Source organism: Thamnophis sirtalis, unplaced genomic scaffold (assembly GCF_051295495.1).
Source record: "Thamnophis sirtalis isolate CommonGarterSnake01/CBP01778 unplaced genomic scaffold, rThaSir2_p1.2 scaffold_2, whole genome shotgun sequence".
In the NCBI taxonomy this organism is placed as follows: Eukaryota; Metazoa; Chordata; class Lepidosauria; order Squamata; family Natricidae; genus Thamnophis; species Thamnophis sirtalis.
This window is the reverse complement of record NW_028261382.1, coordinates 155,953,650-155,973,506: the sequence shown is the minus strand read 5'-3', so window position 1 is coordinate 155,973,506 and position 19,857 is coordinate 155,953,650. Positions and strand designations below refer to the sequence as shown.

Sequence of the window (19,857 nt, the reverse complement as noted above, 5' to 3'; positions counted from 1 at the left end):
CAGCTCCGATCACCCTTTGCTCACACAGGCATGAGGTTGAAGACACCAGCCTGAAGATGATGAGTGGGACCTCGTTGAAACATCGCCAAGATACTCTCAATCTTACACGAGAAAAGACCCGAACACACCAAAACCTGCATATATATACATATATACACACACACACACATACATACATACATACATACATACATATGTGTGTGTGTATTTAAAGTCACAACCCCTGGTATGCCCAAACATGGGAGGAAGTCTACTGCTTCCATTCTCTGTCCATCGGCTCGTCACAAGAGACCATCCAGACAGAAACCCAATATTTTTACTGTTGCCTTTGTTACATTTGTGTCAGCCACACAGCCACACACTGTGTCAGCCAACCTTTATTTATTTATCAGCACAAATACAACATATATATACACACACACACACACACACATACACATACACATACACACACGTGTGTGTGTGTGTTTATGTATGTATAACACACACACAGTTATGGCATTACTTCAGAGCATTTTGGCAAGTACCTCACGCAAACAAATCCTCACAACAATGAAAGAGTCAAGTCCTACTCCAAAAATCCTGACATACAATGCCATTATAATGTTCTTAAAAGAAAATCAACAACTATTCAAATGTCCTTTACAGCCCTCTCTAAACAGTTTACAGAGTCAGCATATTGCCCCCAAGATGGAAGGCTGAGTCAACCTTGAGCCTGGTGAGAATAAATCTGCCAAACTGCTGGCAGCCGGTGATCAGCAGAAGTAGCCTGTAGTACTGCACTCTGGCAGCCGGTGCCACTGTGCCACCGAGGCTCTTATAATGCCATTTTGATAAAGCAAAGACCACTTTTAATCAGTTTCAATTTATTGCTAAAATACATTTCTGGGTAAATTTCTTGTTACTGTGGGCCACTGTAATGTTATAATTTTATATAGTTTTTTACTTCTTTTCAGTTCTTCTGGGTTCATATGAATGCTTTTTACTTTTGTAGAGGGTGCATATGTCTGAGCCTCTGTGTATTTGGCTGGTACCCACAACCAATGAGCTAGTGGGGAGAACTCTGTCATTGGTGGAAGCTGGAGAATCCAGCAGTGATGTGCGGTGAGGATTATGGTTGGTGAGGCAAGAGCGCAGCGGTGGCGAGAAGCAGCATCCCCACAGCTGTCCCTGACAGAGGCGTCTCGCATTTATAGAGATGCGAGATGCCTCTGTTGGACACAGTGGTGGGGATGGAGGCGGAGGCGAGGTGGAGGAGCGTGGCAGCGTCGAGAAGCAGCATCCTGGCAGCTGTCCCCAACAGAGGCATCTCGCGTTTATGTCCACCATAGACACGAGACGCCTCTGTTGGACACAGCAGCAGGGACGGAGGAGGCGGGGCGAGGCGGTGGAGTGCAGCAGTGGCAAGAAGCAGCGTCCCCGCAGCTGTCCCTGACAGAGGCGTCTCAGGTTTATGTCTGCCATAGACGCGAGATGCCTCTGTTGGACACAGCGGTGGGGATGGAGGAGGCGGAGGGGTGAGGTGGCAGCAGGCAAAGAAAGGGGAGAGGAGGAGGAGGAAAGGGAGAGGGGAGCAGGACGGGGCTCCCAGTGGGGGGGGGAGAGGGCTGCCCCTCTCTTCTCAAACAAATTCTCTCTCAAATTGAGAGAGAGTTTGTTTGTGTGAAGTGAAGAAAGGAACACACGGACACACACAGACACACACAAATTACTCACAATAAAAAATTACAAATTAAATTACAATAATTTTGAATTCACCCTCCCGTCCGACCCACATACCTTTTCCAGCTGTGTCACAGAGGATTTCAACTCTCCTCTTGTCCGCCCGCCATGATGAAAATGTAAAAAATGTAAAAATAAAAAGGCAACTTAAGCAAGAGTTGTTGCTGCCAGATCAGGAGACAGAGAACCACGTGCCTCCTTTGCATAAGGAATTTTTCGCATTTTAACCCTTGCCTAACTCTGAGCAAGGGTTAAAAGGTGAAAAATTCCTTATGCAAAGGAGCCCGTAGTTCTCTCGCCTCCCCCTGCAGTTAGCACTAAGCAGAGTCATCCACTGTGACTCTGTCAGCAACTACCTTAGCCTTTTTCCTTTTAATTTTCCTTTTCTTTTCCTTATGACACTGGTGAGGCCCCGCCTCCCCTACCTCCCCTGACTGCATGTTCCTGGAATCCAGTATAGTACTTCTTGGTTCTCTAGGCCAGTGGTCCCCAACCCCCGGTCCGCGGACCGGTGCTGGGCCGTGGAGTACCTGGCACCGGGCCGCGCAGCGGCCGGGGGCCATGATCGCTGCAGCGGCCGGGGGCCATGATCGCTGCAGCGGCCGGGGGACATGATCGCTGCAGCGGCCGGGGGACATGATCGCTGCAGCGCAAAGGCTCCTGGGCTGTGCGCAAAAGCTCTTGGGCCGTGCGCAAAGGCTCCAGGGAAGAGAGCCCCGCGCTGGTACGCACGTGATATATAAACAATCAATGTGTCGTCGCGAACAACGCCCCCCCACCCCTGCGCGCGCTCAGCGGGCCATGGTAAAATTATCAAAGGCTGACTGGTCCGCGGCGATAAAAAGGTTGGGGACCACTGCTCTAGGCTATCACAAAGCCTTGGAGACACCTGAGGCCTCCAAAGCTGCATGTGGCCACAGAAGGAAAGGGAACGTTTAGAGGTGAAGCCAAGTAACCAATGTTTTTGAATTTAGCTTGGAGAGACTCAATCATAGTATCAATTAGGAAGTTGTGAGCATCCTACACTAAGCTAAATCAAAAAAATATTAAGGAATTCCTGGAAGCTTGGCATTGAGACAAATCAGCCATCAACTGACACATAAATAAACCATATTTATACAACAAACAAAATATATCCTCTTTAGCAGCCAACACCCAGATAAGCAGGGATTAACACCAGACAAACAATCAAGTAAAAAACAATACTCCAATTAAAGAATTAGCAAGGACAAAGCTACATCCTCAGCAATGTTGGCAGGCCAAACTATTGTTTATATAGTAAACAGGAAACAAACCCTACACTCTCTTGCACTGATGTTAATTCATTGGGTAAAGAAATGTTTGTAAGCGATCCACCAAACTCAGAGAGTACTCAGGATTCCAGTGGAAGATGTGACAGAAATTCAAGAGTGAGCTGACCTCAGGAACACCAGGCCTGCTTCTTGAAAGTAGTCTCACTGTCCAGCCCTCAGTTTCTACTCTCAGTGTCTAGGAACAAAGGTAAAGGCAACTTTAGGCTGCATCACAGAAATATAGTTCTGTGATATTCAGACCAACATTCAGTATTATATCTAGTTCTGGGTAAGGTTTGGAGAAAAACATGGACAAGAAATTGGAAATTTATGAAGAAAGATTGAAAGAACTGGGAGTGAGGGTGTGTATGGCAGCATTTTTCAATTATTTGAAAGCATGTAAACAAACATGGGAAAAAGAGATGCTGCCTAGGTAATGGTCAGAAAAGAGACATCATAGCTGCAGCTGAATTGTAGGCAGGATAAGAGGTTCAAAAGCGACTCTTCCTAGTTTATCTGATTGTAAAGGAAATGGTGGAAGAATTGTATTTTCAGCCTTGCAATAGTCTGTTAACACAGTTTTACAATAATGCAGAATTAGTTATCTAATCATGTTTCCTGTCTGGTCTACCTGGTAAAACTGACATGATGTCATAGGACAATGTTCTTCTCTCAGAAGTTCAGTTGCAGAAAGGCAGATTTAATCTGAATGTGAAGAAAACAGTCTTAAAAGAAATCTGCATGATAGTGATAACAATTATCTGGAGAGTTGGTGAATGCCACATGGTTGCGTGTGTTTAACTGTCCAGAGGTTAACTATCAGGAATATTTTAATTTACCATATTTTTCAGAGTATAAGACACACCAGAGTATAAGACGCACCAAGGTTTTGAAGAGGCAAATTAAAAAAAAAGTTTTTGCACTCTGCAAACCTCGCAAAAACTAGCCCGTTTTCTGTCCAAAAAACAGGCATTAGGAAGCTTATAGAGTGCTCCTGAGGGCTGGGGGGGGGGAATTGAGAAAAAAATGGCTCATTTCTGCCCTCCCCAGCACCCAAGAGCTTTCTGAAAGCCTCCTACAAGCTATGCACAGCCATTTTGGTGAACGGGGCAGGGTTTCAGGAGGCAAAAAATGCTGTATTCAGTGTATAAGATGAACCCAGATTTTCAGCCTCTTTTTTGAGGGGGAAAAAGTGCGTCTTTTACTCCAAAAAATACGGTAGAGTCCTGCATTGATGAAATGGGGGTTTCACTTGATTGGAGAAAGATGGAGTACATTTTTCACCTTCTTTAAAGCATTTAAATATACATGCATAACAGGCATGCATCCAATTTTTAGGGGTTTTTTTCATCAAACTTTGCAAATTCAGAAATGACAAAAACAAAATCCCTAGGTTCCAAGCAGTTTTTCACCATCTGTTACTCTTCAATTATATTTTAGTTTCTTAAATCTGTATTTTTCTTTCACTTTCTGTTAAAGAGGACAACAGTAGATTAAAATCAGAACATAATACTGTGTGTGTGTATGTGTGTGTGTACACATATAGAAATAAAACCTTATAGTTTGTCTAAATTTCTCATTTAATAAAGACCAATGTCTCACACAACAGTCCAATTGGTATTATCAGATTTTCCATTAACAGAGATCTCTGGCATTTATAGCAGGATTGATTGAAAAAAAATCATGGTCAAGATCAGAAAAATACTCAAGGCACAAATTTTAGTACTTAGCAAAGTTTAGTTAAATTAAGTACCGTGATCTCAAAATCTGGCAGGGGTTCAAGTAGTCACAGTAAGAGTCAAGGGTCAAGGCTATCACAAATCTGTTGGCATTTGAAGTACAAGGAGTACACTTTCCTCCATCGAAAAGGACTCCTCTGAACCATTCATGTCAGAGTGCCAAATAAGCTTTCATGAAGACTATTTCATGAGACAAAATGGGGCAAGAAAATGAAGACGTCTTTACACAGCACAACTCAGAAACCAATAGGTATTGTTCTGTCTGTATCCTTTCTTTTTGTATCCAATCAGCATCAGGAATAGCACACCCAAAGGAGAAAAAACTCATAGATTGAAAGAACTATGAAATTACTTCCATCAGCCAAGGGGACTTTAGATTTGCTTTTCAGTCACACCCATCCCTCATTAGTCATGACCCAAATCAATTGGGGGTGGGGGATGGAGTTTGATAGAGGTTCAAAGCAAGCATGATGAAATCTACTAAGCCAAAAGAACCCAGGTAGTTATGAAAAGGACCATACATGTCCTCATCCACAAATCAATACACTTTTTGTTAATCTGTAATAAGAAAGAATGCTTGCCAAGCCTATCTGAGGAGTCACTAAAATTAATTTCTTCAGCATTTAGCAGATAAAAGCATTTAGCAGATAAAAGCATTTAGATTTGAGAGGAACTGAACTCCAGTTGGCCTGAGCCCTCATTCTATGAAGATCTTATGAAGCCAGAAGAACTCAGGTAGATATGAAAAGGAGCATATATGTCCTCATCCATGAATCAATACACTCTTTTGTGTATCTGTAGTAAGAAAGAATGCTTGCCAAGCCTATCTGAGGAGTCACTATAATTTTCTCAGCATTTAAAAGATAAAAGCATTTTGATTTGAGAGGAACTGAACTCCAGCTGGCCTGAGCTCTCAGCTTATGAAGATCTTATTCTGAGGCTACATTATGAGTACTCTGGATGTAAAAAGAACCCCTCTATAATTGCAGTTCTACCACTTGGACTCCTGTCCTCTGAGTCTCCATAACGATGCACTATAATTTTTGACCAATTTTTCACTTTTTTAAATTCAGTTTCTCCTATCACACTACTAGGGTGGTGCAGTGGTTAGAATGCAGTATTACAGGCTAATTCTGCTGACTGCCAGCAGTTCAATTCTCACTGGCTGAAAGTCGATTCAGCCTTCCATCCTTCTGAGGTTGGTAAAATGAGGACCCAGATTGTTGGGCAATATGCTGACTCTGTAAACCTCTTAGAGAGGACTGTAAAGTACTATGAAGCAGTATATAAGCCTAAGTGCTATTGCTATTGCTATTAAATGAAAAATGCAGTTGTTCTGTTCAGTTTTCTTTCTCACACATAGAAAGAATCTGGCACCCTTTATATAATTTCTTTCCAATATTTCACTGACTTGGAAAGAGTAAAAAAGGAAATGGAAAGTATCTATACAGGAATACTTGATAATCAAACCTGTAGCCATGAGGGATCCAGTGAGAGTTTTTAATATATATATATATAATCATTATAACTACTTCCTTCCTTTAAAGGCAGAATCTGTAATACTGTAATATCCATATACAATAATTTTATTGCACACAACTTTCAGGGTATCTTGAAGAAAAGGTAAAATAAGCCAAGAACTAATAGGCAGAAATATATAAACCAATAAGAGCAATAAGTACCAACTCTTATAGCAATAGCAATAGCAGTGGACTTATATACCGCTTCATAGGGCTTTCAGCCCTCTCTAAGCGGTTTACAGAGAGTCAGCATATTGCCCCCAACAATCTGGGTCCTCATTTTACCCACCTCGGAAGGATGGAAGGCTGAGTCAACCCTGAGCCGGTGAGATTTGAACCGCTGAACTGCTGATCTAGCAGTAGCCTGCAGTGCTGCATTTAACCACTGCGCCACCTTGGCTCTTATCAACTCACCTATCAACAAAAGCTCTGGATAATTGTGAAGTCTATTTTTACTTCTTAGGAGGTTAATTCAATTCCACTAGTGCCACTAAATTAAAGGAATAAAATCACTTTACTTTGGCAGTGAATACAAAACAGAGCTGACAATGAAAAAAACACCATAATTTCAGAAAGCCAGAAGAGCAGAAGTAGCAGAGCAATTAATCAAAACTCTGTAAACCTTCCCTCAAGTGAGAACTCATCATTAATATACCAACTCTCAAATTCATAAATAATAATCAGGTTCTATAATTTAGAAGTCAAGCAATGTGTTCTTTCTGTGAATTCAAACAGTATTTTTATATCCTGTGCAGCTGCAATGATCTGCCCCCCCACCCCCCCCACCCCCCCCCCCCCAGGCTTTGAACTTTATAATTTGCTATCAGGAAGTTAGTGAAAAACTAAACAAAATATACAAACATCTGAAAACCTGAAGCAATCCCTGTATTTTGTTCTTGGATATGTTGGGACAAAAAAACAGTCAAAGTCCAACCAACATAGTGCTTTAACATCAAAATTAAATTAAATATACACTTGTGCGCAGTATTTCCACATCTTGTCATTCATAACAGTAGGCAAACATCAGTAGTAAAATATATATGAAAAATTGGCCAATAAAATCAATTCAATAATGTCAAATAAACCAACCTCTGGACATTCAAACCAGTGACCCTGTTTGAATGGAATTATGGAATCTTCTGTGGCTGCAGTATTAATTGTATAGCAACATTGCAATAACTCTCCCCATTCAGGTATTACGCCACTTAAGTTAAGAAAACATTTGTTAAATATATTTCTCTAAGAACAGTAAGCTTCATTAGTTGTGATGTTTAATAATTTGGATCCAGACTGACTACCTGTCACACTACTTCTGTAGCATATAAAATTTCTTCCATAATTACATACCCAAAGTATGCAACCGTCTGATCCTGATTGGAATGATTAATGTCTAATGAAGAAACCTCACAGCTTCAGACAGATTTCACACCATGCAGATATGCGCTGCAAATGAGAATACTAAACCAATTGCAGCTTTATGCCAAATCTGTTTAGTGGGTCAATGAATATAAAGTATATATGGAGGGGATTTTAAATATAGCTCTTCAGCTGTCAATCGTCTCCACTGGCATTCACGAATATTAAATGATCAAGAAGACTAGTTCTTATAAATCAAGACCTCCAATAACAAATCTTAAAATAAGACCATATTTACCCATTAGAGAAATAAGGTTTCTTTCCCTCAAATAAAGTGTAAGTTGGTGATAGGCTTCATTTTATTTCCACTCATGGGAATAAAAGAAACTAGCAACAAAGTTGGAATAAAGAGCTAGGAAAGTGGGGTTAATAAGTCATATTAGCTTAATTTATCCAGCAAGGGGAAGCAATAATAACTAACAACAAATGCTGGCCACCTTGCAGGAGATTAGCAAAATTGTTACTCTATATAAGAAAAGGAACATGAAATCTCCAGAATTAGTTTTAAGTTATAGTCAACAAACCTAGATAATAGTTATGCAGGATTTGAATTTGAAGCAGGAAAAGTGCTTTAGATCTTTCATGGGTACCCTTCTGTACTTGTGGCAAGCTTTTAAAGGAGCTTTACCTTTTCTGAAGCTCCCACAGTTGCTATAGGGACTCTGGAAAATCCCGGAATTCCAGCGGGCAACACCAGAAACAGTTTGAAAACTGCTAAGTTTGAAAAACACTGATATAGGCAATAAGCAACTTTTGCCTATTTTGGATCCAAATATTGCACACTTAAGTTGATAAACTATATTACAGGGAATCAAGTCTTCTTAAATTCAAGGATGTATTCTGTTCAAGTAAATATCACCCTATCTCATTTTCATATTGCCAAGATGCAGAAGGCAATAAAGAAACCCAATTTTAGTTAGTCTCACGAACACAAGGTAGGGGCACTGCCATTCAAATTCCCTTTCCTCTTAAACATCAATCCCACTCCTGGTTACCTGTGACATTAGCAGACACTTCTTTAAGTCTTTTCTAACAAGATCCAGATTTAACCTTCAGCTTGCTTCATTAAAAAATAATATTTCTTCACAATACTGATTACATCTTCTTATTGACTAGTACTATTACACAACTCTAGCTATAAAATGTAAAAGATTTGCAATGTTTAATATATATTTCAAAAATGAGAACCAATCTGTCTTTGTATCGTCTGAAGGAACAACACATTTTCTTCATTAAACTACTAATAATGTGAATTTCTTTAACATCACTTTCATAAGTAACAGAGTGTCAAGTTAAATGCTATAATGAAAATTTTCAAAGACATTAACTGAAATGCCTTTGCAAGAAAGTGTTTGAAATGCAACAAGAAATTTTATTGAATTTAATAAAAAGTATAAGCATAAAAGACAAGAAAGCCAATCTCTTATGTTCTCCAGAACTAATCAATACACTCCATGAAATGGTAGCAATATCACGTTTCAAACTGATAAGTTTGTCTCCTCTGAACTCTTATCTTAACAAACTAAACAAACCAATAATAAAAACAAAGTTTATACTTCCAAATTCTGCTAAAGCATGCAAAACTGTGGTAGAAACTGTACTTTAAATTTCACCCAGTGGGCAGGATTTCCATGAAATCTTAATCTGGAAATAATTCCATGAAGTAATCTGAGAATTTACCTGGTTGGTTACAATTTCAAAGTACTCCAGAAACAGAGGAGTAAAAATATTCAATCTTTATCTGTATCTCAGCCAGCACGGAATAAGTGATATAGCCCCAGACTGCATTAAGCTGCACTACATAGTGGTCCCACTGCCAGAATGTTACTGAAAAGCAGAAACTGATTATGTTAATTCAAGGCGTATTTTCCTGCTCTAATTCTGAAGTCCACTTTTCACTCCTGGCCATTTTGGACAGCAGTTTGTTGCAGGCTAAGTAATTCCAGGAGTTCATGGACTACTTTGCAGAGGAGGGAATGACCCTTCATCAGAGTCAGTGTCCCCCGTGTTCCCTTAAAATACTGCAATAGCACAATTGATATAATTCTTGCCTTCAAGGAGAACCTAGCAGAACATTTTTAAAATTACTATTTCCTTTTCCTGAGGTAACTAGTCCACCTCTCTTTTTTAAGCGAGTCCAGGGATATACCATTTTATTAACCTTCTAGTTACCAGAGATAGAATGATTACACTCTCTGGATTGTTATACTTACATGCACTTTCATGCTCCAATTTTATATATATGTGTGGATGTATTTGTCCAGGGAGAGCCATCCACAGGAAAGAAAGTACTTAATCTTTTTTTCTAGGGGAAAAAAAGAAGTGAGGGCACAGTAATATAAGAATTGTCCACTGGCATGGTGACTTGCCAAGTTATCTCAATCTAGACAGGTGTCAGGCCTGCAGCCATCATTTCTTGTGTATCTCAGGCCTGCCACACTTTCTATTATTCTACTATGCATTTTCTATTGTGGGAAAATTGGGGGGGGGGAATTGTACGGAGTTAGATGATATGTAGCCATAACAAAATTCTTTCTAGAAAGCAAAGGTCATCCTTTGTCTTTGCACCTCTGCACCTGACCAGAACTAGATGGGTGGAAGCTGCCAGCATGGCAGTGGGAGATTGGACCATGTGATGGACTTGTGGGTGTGGGGGCAAGATCTTGAACTTTCAACTGGTTGGGAAAACTGGGAAGCCTTCAGATTCTTGTTTTCCCAGATGTGCCAACAAGGCTCTCTTAATAAATTGGAACTTTGAGTAATACCTTACCTTGGACTCTGATTTATTTTTTCATGCTTTTTGGAACCCTGACAACAGGGTTTTCTTAAACTAGTTTAGTATTAAACTCCATGAGCAAAGGATAGAAATAGTTATTTAAACACTAAATGTGGATATGCCTTAAATGTTTTCCTCTTTTTGGACTATGGTCAAAACCAGAACCTTTGTTCTCACTTAGTTAAGAGGGTTGCACCTTTCTTTTCCAGAGGGGGGAAAAACCCAATCATTTCAAGTTAGTTTTTGTTTTAGAAATTCCCTGTAATTTATGCTGTATTTTTTAAAGTATTAATTGGATAAAGTAAGTTACTTTTAAGATCCAAAACATTCAGACTGAACAAATCTCCTATATATAGATCAAATAGCCCAATTGTATTACTCATTTTATAATCAGTATAAAATAACAAGAAACTGAAATTTAAATCTATTTCTAGCATCAATGAAAGCTACCATTGTTCAGTTGAATTTATAACTTAAATATAAATAAATAAATGAAATATCTACTTTAGTTTATTTTTTTCTTATTTATAAGTTACAACAAAATTGACATAATTATTTTAAAAGTAAAATGGGTATTTTCAAAAATTAATAATGCCTTAATTAAGACTAAGGAAAGTAAGAAGAAGCCAATGTATAAGATAAATGGAGAGAATCAAAGAAATTACAGGAAGACCTATCAGTCATTATTATACATCTGTTTATTTTATATTGCTTTTATTAGATTGTATTATTTAATAAGATTGCATTTTCAGAATCTTGTGTACCATCCAAAGTTATGTGATTGGAGCTACATAAAAATCTTAAATGAACAAGATTTAACTTTGGAATTGATTTTATATTTTCTAAAACAATAATACAGTTAAAATAAACTTTTGCAAATTAAATTAATTTTAAAAATGAAAATATGATTTAGCTAAAAAATTAAAATGAATTGTATGTTAAAAAAAGAATAAAGCACTTGGTAGAAAAATAGGATACTGTAAAATCATTTTACTGTAAAAAGCAAAATAATTTAATATATAGAGATTTCTTATCAGTGAAGATACAATATGTATTCAAAATTACTATATATTACTGCTATAATATCTGCCACATAAAATTACTAAAGCACTAAAGTACTTGGAATAATAGCAGTAGTTATATTAATGTGGTCTGAATAAAGGAACAAGAATATGCACACATCAAGGATTGAGTAAGTATTGCCTTTTTCTGATGGTTAAATATTTACATTTCATTTTTAATAAACTAGAAAATAAAACATTAAAACAAAATTAATGTAAAAATGCAGGGTAATAAAATACTCTTAATTAATGTAAGAGAACTAGATATGCTGGTTAAATAGAAAAGAACGTTAAACATATATAAGACTACAAAAAGAAGTAATATTACTGTAAGAAATTCATCACTTGTATTAAATTATATGGTAACATTTAGCTAACTGCAACCTACAGCTAACTAGTCACTGCTATAGGAATATTTTTGAATCATATGGTTATAATACTGTTAAAAAAATTGATTGCATATTCATCAATTAATAGGAAAATCTAAAAGAAAGATTGTTAACACACATAAATGTAATTTTTTTTATAAAGGCTACATTTATTCCTAAATTCAAAACTGTCACATAATGCTTTACTTTGTATTTCCAAAATGAAATATTGGATTCATTTGCCAAGATGGTTGTTCATTGTGTTTGATTATTTTAGCTAATTTTCATCTCAGTGCATTAATTATTATTCATTGAAGTTATTGCTCATGTTGCTAGGAAGTCAGTTTTCCATTTTATTTAATAAAATTTAATCTCCTCATTCAACGCTAACCCAGAAGAGACGGCTTTTCAGATTAGTATAAAGTCTAAATCATAATTCTTTTCGCAGTAATACTCTCTATTCCACTATCTTTTTTATTCAGTCTTGTATTTAGTTTTGCCAATTGTATCATTATAATTTTATCAATACTAGACCTTGGATCTCATCAGTTACATTTTTATATCGTTATCATCTAAACAGCTTTGAGAATAATTCAATTTTGCAATATTTCAAAGGATCCAAGGACATAAAATCTGTGAAATAAGTTAATAGTGCTACTTCTTAAGAAAAAACATATTACCAATTAGGCATTTTTTTACAACCCGCTCCCAACAATTCAGATTTTCTTTTTTTAATGCTTGGTTCCAAAAATCCTCTCCAAATCCTTCAAAAAGAATATCACCCTTTATCCCGGACTGTGCAAGCTAACTTCAGCAGATACGATTTTAGAAAGCACTAATGATGTTCATTTTGTGCTCGGAGGCCCTTTGACACATTAGCACTTGGAAAGATCTCCAGGCAGTAGTTTATCAGCAGGGTCCATCCAGGCATGATGAACACTTTCACAGTGTATTAGCATATATCTAGAGAAAGAATGCTCCAGACTAGAAGAGGTTTTGAATGTTGAAGCAACCATAAAGTAAAAGGGGAATTCAAGTTGTGCCAGAAATTTATGAATATTTCTTACCAACTCACAATTCAAGATCAGATCACTGTTAAACACAAACACACACACACACACACTTTATTTTCCCCATTTCTAAATTATCTAGAGTTTAGTTTAAAAAATGTTAACAAAGTAGTCACAATAAATGCAGAAGCAGAAAGAGTGATCATATACTGTACTAGGGGAATCCTCACAACGTAGATCAGGGGTGTTAAACTCGTGGCGTCATGTCATCACGTGACTTTTTTCCCTTCACTAAACTGGGGATAGGTGTGACCAGCGTGTGACGCATCCGGCCCGTGGGCCGCAAGTTTGACACTCCTGATGTAGACTACAAGGATCTATAATAAAGGAATCCTCACCATAATAGAATTCAGATTTTGTAATGTGCTATTCAAGCAAGCCAAGCAATTTATACATTGTTTGATGGTTAACTATCTTCAGAATAGTTCTCTAAATAGTGAACACAAGGCTGCTACTCTTTCCCACTCATATACAGTACCGAATTTGGCCATACACTGTACAATGAAGCAGAGTAATAAAGCTACATAGCTTGTACTTCTGTTGCCACAGAAAAAAATACTATATAGGTACACAAACATAGCAAATGGTGAAATTTTGTTGATGGCAGCTCCAGCTAAAAGAATCAAGTAGCAAGTTACATGAAACATATTTAAAATGTCATTTCAGTGTAAAATGGCATTAGAGATTATTTTGGACCCAGATAGTGCACAATGTATAAACAAACTCTAACTAACATAATACTTACAACAGTACTCATATTAGGGCTTCTTTTACTGATGTCTGCTGCCAGATAAGGGAGGATGCATGAGTGGCCAGGGAAGTGTGATGTCTGCTCAACAATGCTTACGAAGGGTATGTAAGAGGCCAGGAAGGATGCGTAAGTGACCAGCATAGCAGAAGCTCAGTGGTGCAGAAGTGTCATAGAGCACAAATGGCCACGGAGGATGCATGAGTATCATGCATGGCACAAGCACAGTGAGATTTGGGGAGACTGTTTCGGTGGCAGGAAAAGCACAGCACAAGAATGGAGGGCCTCGGGATAGTGGCTGCCAGGTGAAGGGTGGTGTGTGAGTGTCTATACAGGCATGGCACAAACGCAACAAGGTTCACTGAGGATATGCAATGATGCACAAATGCAGAGTGGCTGGTGGAGTAACTTTGCTTGTAGTAAATTGTGATCATGTGACCATAGGATTTTGCAAGCATCATAAGTGTGTGTTAGTTGTCAAACACTCAAAATCATGATTACGTGACCAAGGGGATTTCAAGGAACTCTTCATAACTTCAGACACTCATTGGACAGGTAATAATTAACCAAGGACTACTGTACCCTATATCTTCTATTGACTTCAAAACAGCAATCACATTACTCTGGCATAATAAATTGTCTTGTTATATTGAGTAAGGTGTTGAGTTGTGATTGGGAACTCTGGCTATTTGGCTCCACTTTCTTCCCTCTTCACTGACTCATTGTCATGGGGAGTTGTTCCTGAGAGGGTTGAGCAGAGAATGCTGGTGTGTACCACAAGTATATATTCTCCCAGTAGGGTTGTCCAATGTATGAAAGTCATCCCAGCTGTCCAGACAAAGCTAGTAGGCATCTATATCAGACACCAGTACTACAGGAAGATGCTGTAAGTGGATAGTTACATTAGCAACAATGGCAAATGCATCATTCTATATTGTGGGGGAGAGGAGAGTATTCTACTAAGAAAACTTCATGAATGGACAAAGCAGAATGACCAATAAATGGCAGAAGAAGTGGATCCCTCAGGATGGATAGCATTCAAAATGTATTTTTTTATTTATGTATATATTTATTTTAATCCACATTTATATAATCACTTTCTGATTATGAAATTCCCAAGCCAGCTGAGAAAACCACATTTTAAGGGTTCCAGGTCGTCAGTAGAGTTAGTTTCATCTCAGGGAGAGTGATGTTCTAAATAACAGATGTTATGGCAGGAAATGCTCATTTCCTGGGTCCATCAGCTGGAACTCCTTAACAGACAAGAGCCTGTAACATCCTCCTCCTTCAGGTACTGATAGGATGGATGAGTGTATGTGGTTTTTCAAATAACCTGCTACTGATGAACAGCAGATGATTGTTTGGAGTATTAATGGTGTTATACTCTGATGGATGTCTAGCTGCTGCAGAAACTAGTTCAAAATTGAAAAAAAATCACAATAGGAACATGGAACTTAAGAAACATAGTGAAAGATTAAATGAATCAACTATACTTTGGCATCTTAGGTATCAACAAATGAAATGGATAGGAAGGGATTGCTATCAATCATGAAAAACAAAGAATGAATGGTGTTGCATTTATTGTAGGAACAATATGGAAATATAAGATAGGGTACAGTGCAGTCAAAAATGGAAAAATACTAGTTAAACTTCAAAGACAACCCATTTAACATGATGATTACCAAAGTTTGTGCTCCATTCATTGATTCAGAAGTGAAAGACGTTGTTATGGTCAAGCTCAATCTGGAATTGGCAAAGCACGCAAGCAAATTGTGCTGCTCTTGACTGGAGATGGCAATGCCAAAATTAAAATAGCAAGGAAAAAAACATACAGTGTTTGAACTGTATGGCCGAGAAAACAGAAACATGGACCGTAACAGGAGGAATGAACAGAAATCAAATTGGCTACAAGCAGTGCTTACATAACAACTCCAATTGGGACCAGCAACTCTGTTGCTAAACCGAATGGTCTCTAAGTTGCAAATCAAATAACTGAGACTTCTTTCCAGCTTGAAAGAACCAAGACTACTCAGTTTCACATCTTTCTTTTTTTTTCCTTGCCTCCTAACCACTCTCTACAGAAGCACAGAATGTGCAAGTGCCTGTTTACTATCTTGTATACACCAAAAGCAATGTGAACATGCTGGCAACTTGTGCTTACTCTCTTGAAATCCATTCCTTTCCAATCTCTCGGCTCTGCAGGAGGAGAAGAGAAAGAAAAAAATCCAAGTGATTTCTGTAGGCAATCTTTCCTTGGCCTAACTTTTTGCAATCTGAGAGGTTGGAGAGGAAGGAATAGCAAGAGGGTAAGCTTTTTGTTTTTCTACACATTTGAAGCAATACAATCACACCAGAAACCTGGGGCTAGTAGCTATGGGGCTAGTAGCTGTGGGCACGTGACACAAATATAAGGTGACCAGATTTTCAGATTGGTAAAGAGGGACACCTTTGACCGGGGGGGGGGGGGGTTTGATTAAAAAATGTATACGGAGCAACCAAAATTTTCATACAACGCAAAAATAGTATTGTAATATTTTTTTTATTTCAACATAACTACAATTTACAAATATAAATTGTAACTGTTGGCAAACATCAAAATTTTGATCACGTGACCATGAGAATGCTGCAATGGTCGCTAAGTGTGAAAATGGTCGCTAAGTGTGAAAAATGGTCATCAGTCACTTTTTTCAATGCCATTGTAACTTTGGTCACTAAGCCCATTATACCACCTTTCTTGCCATAGTTCTTAAGTGAATAACTGCAGCTGATAAGTTAGTAACATAAGTGAATCTGGTTTCCCCATTTGACTTTGTCAAAAGGTCACAAAAAGCAATTACATGACCCCAGGACACTGAAACCATCATAAATACGAATCTGTTGCCAAACATCAAAATTTTGATCGCGTGACCATGAGGATGCTTCAACAGTTGCTAAGTGTGAAAATGGTCGCTAAGTGTGAAAAATGGTCATCAGTCATTTTTTCAATGCCATTGTAACTTTGGTCACTAAACAGCCATGTTCCTGACTTAACAACCACCATGATTCACTTAACGTGGTAATAAAAGGTCGCAAAATGAGGCAAAAATCATTTAACAAATGTCTCCCTTAGCAACAGAAATTGGGGGATCAATCCTGGTCGTAAGTCGAGGATTACCGGTAGCCAATTGCAAAAGGCAACTTTACTTGGAACAGGTGAGATTGTGCCCGGATCCCTTTCATGCCAACATCCCATCCTGTCCATGGGGAGAACTCCACAGGCGGACAAAAGCCACCAATCCCCTCTCAACCTCCAGCTGACTCTGCCATCCACCATAACCACACATGCCCCTCAAAGGCAAAACTCAGGGGGCTGAATTCTACATGGGGAGGAGTAAAGGGGGGATTTGAGGGGCAGCCCAAAGCATCATCTGTCTAAATTTGCATCAGGCAGGCAGTAACATTTTCATAGACCATTATCAGAGGAGCAGCTGATCCTATGGAGAGACTCCTCCTGCATTCAGTCCCAGGCCTACAAGTGGAAGTACCCCCTCCTTCCTTCCTTCCTCCTTTCACCTTCCTTCCTTCCTTCCTTCCTTCCTTCCTTCCTACCCTCCCTCCCTCTTTCTTCCTTCTAGCCTTCCTTCCTTTCCATTCTTTCTCCTTCCTTCCTTCCTCTTGCCTTCTGTCTTTCTGCTCTTTAGATTTCTCTTCCTTCCTCTTTCCATCCTTTCACCAAAAATCAGGATGTTTTATTAGCATCAGCATCATTCTGCTGAAAATGCCAGATTCTGTGGTACTTCTGGATGAGATTTAGAAAATTACAGAGACATGAGGAACCATTATATAATTTCACTTGGCGATTTGCCTGGTGAGGGGAGGCGGCAGATTGATGCAGACCAAATCCACAGTATAATAAATACAAGTATAATAAATACCTTCCTCCTCCTTCTCCTCGCTGCGATCTGGATGCCCGACACGCCTTCCTTTCCTCCGCGTTCGGCCCTTTCTCATGGAGCCTCAAGATTACGAGCAATGCAGGGTTGCTACGTTAAGGGCGCCCGGTCCCAACTGGGAACTGCTGTTGCTGCGACACCCGATCCCTGCAGCAGTGGCTGGCTCTGCTCCTGGCTGCGAGCCCCTGCCCTGCTGCGTCCAGCGCGTCTTCAACAGCATGACCCGGCTATGGAAGCTGGAAGGCTTCTGGCGGCTCCTGGGCGGCGATCCCACCGCCATCTGCCCGCTCACTCGCTACGCTACCCCGCCCATGCGAGCGGCAGTGGATGGGTGGGGGAGCGAGCGATTGAAGAAGGCGCCAAAATTAAGCGGGATCTTTTGGGAATGGCTCGGGACACGGGAAAAATTATGAGAAAGCATGCTTGTCCCACCAAATGCGGGACGTCTGGTCACCTTAAACAAATAGCTTGGAAAGATTTCTGTAAGCAATCTCTTCTTTGCCTAACCTCTTCTTTGCCTGACCCCAGTGTGACCACACTGCTTTTGATGTGTAGAAGAACAGATTACTCTTTTGAAATCCCCTCCTCTCCAATCTCTATTCTGTAGTGACCAGAGTATCAGCTATAACTGAAAAGGGATGACTACAGACTGATTATGGAAGAGATTACAAACTGCTCAGGTACATGTTCCAAGTTAAGCTAAAGGAGACAAACAAAGCCAACTGTTTTTTAATGTGATCTTGATGTTTTCAAGGAGAATATAAAAATTGGTTTGAGATTCTGAGCCTCATGATAGAAAACCAGAGGAACTGTGGAATGAAATCAAAGAAATTGTTAAGAATGGCTGTGAAAAGAGACTGCCAAAGACTAAGGAACAGAAGAAACTAAACTGGATGTCAGTACAGACAGTGAAAATTGCCAAGAAGAGAAGGGAAACCAAAGCCAAGAAAGACAAAGATCTCAGGAAGGAATTTAACAAAGCATTTCAGACAGCTGTTAAAAGAGACAAGAAACAATATACAACAACATCTGTACAGACATTAAAAATGGAAATAGACATAGAAAAACAAGGAAAATCTTCCAAAAGATTTCTTAATTTGGGAGGATGTTCCAATTTTGAATTGGTATGTTAAGGAATGCTAATGGACAGATAATAACTGATTCAAAGAAGATCATACAAAGATGGAAGGAATATCCTGAAATTCTGTGTTGTAGAACTGGCTATATCTAAGATATCATAAAACCTATTTCTATTTACAAGGGCCTCTAAGAACCCTGGAAGATCAAGTCAGATCAGCACTCTAGACATTCCTAGTTGGAAGACTACAAGAATTAATAGAATATCTACAGAAATAGGGCAAGCAATCAAAGAAATACCTGTAAAGGTTCTAACCAAACAAAAGCAACCCCGTGACCAATTGATTGATAGAGATCAGTCTATACACCAATACTAAAAAAAAAGGAGTCGTAACAGAGTGTGCAGACAATTTCCTTAATTTCACATGCTTAAATTAATGCTTAGGATCATCCAATGAAGACTGGATGTAGACTGAAGGACATCATGCATCATCTCCCAAAGCTGCCCAATTGGAAGCATTCAACCAGCACTTTGGAACGCTTCTCACAGAGTACAAACTCAAGAATAAATTGAAAGCAAAGCAACCTAGCACTTTGCTTCACTCTTAGGAAGGGACTATTTTGTTTGGAAAGCAAATCCAAGAAACTGTTTCGTAGAAACCCTTTTCAAATTGAAGCACCACACATTCATAATATCTAGTGAAAAAATAGTTTATTTACTAAAAGTTGTAAACTGGCATTAAAAGCAATTTCCATTTTGAATAGTTCAATGAATGAATGATGGTTTAGATCATGAAAATCTACATATTTGCCTCACAATACTTTCGGTCCCTAATAGCAAAGAAGAAACACTTGCAGCTAACCGAATTGCCACTAGGATTATTTAAAAAAACAAAAACAAACTAACTTCTGGAAGCAGATTTATTAACTGGAACATCTGATAAGGGATACAAAAAGAGAAACTAAAGCTAGAAATTATTAAGAAAAGAGCAAGATCATTTAATGAAATGATAATTTTGCTGCCCAATCACCTTCTTTCCAATGTCATATCAAATGCTCCAGATTTTGGTGAAAGCATGCCCCTCTTGTAAAGTATCATTAAGCATCAAGATTTTCTTCAAGAAACACACCAAATA

At 38.7% G+C, this 19,857-nt stretch overlaps 1 protein-coding gene across 1 annotated transcript in view; it reads right to left on the bottom strand.

Annotated features, from left to right (window-relative positions):
- LDLRAD4 (low density lipoprotein receptor class A domain containing 4) overlaps positions 1–19,857 on the bottom strand; it is a 302,586-nt gene that overhangs the window by 200,198 nt on the left and 82,531 nt on the right. The window contains exon 3 of the mRNA XM_087707312.1: positions 6,688–6,763. The gene's annotated coding sequence lies outside the window, so the exon portion shown is untranslated. The remainder of the gene's footprint in view (positions 1–6,687; positions 6,764–19,857) is intronic.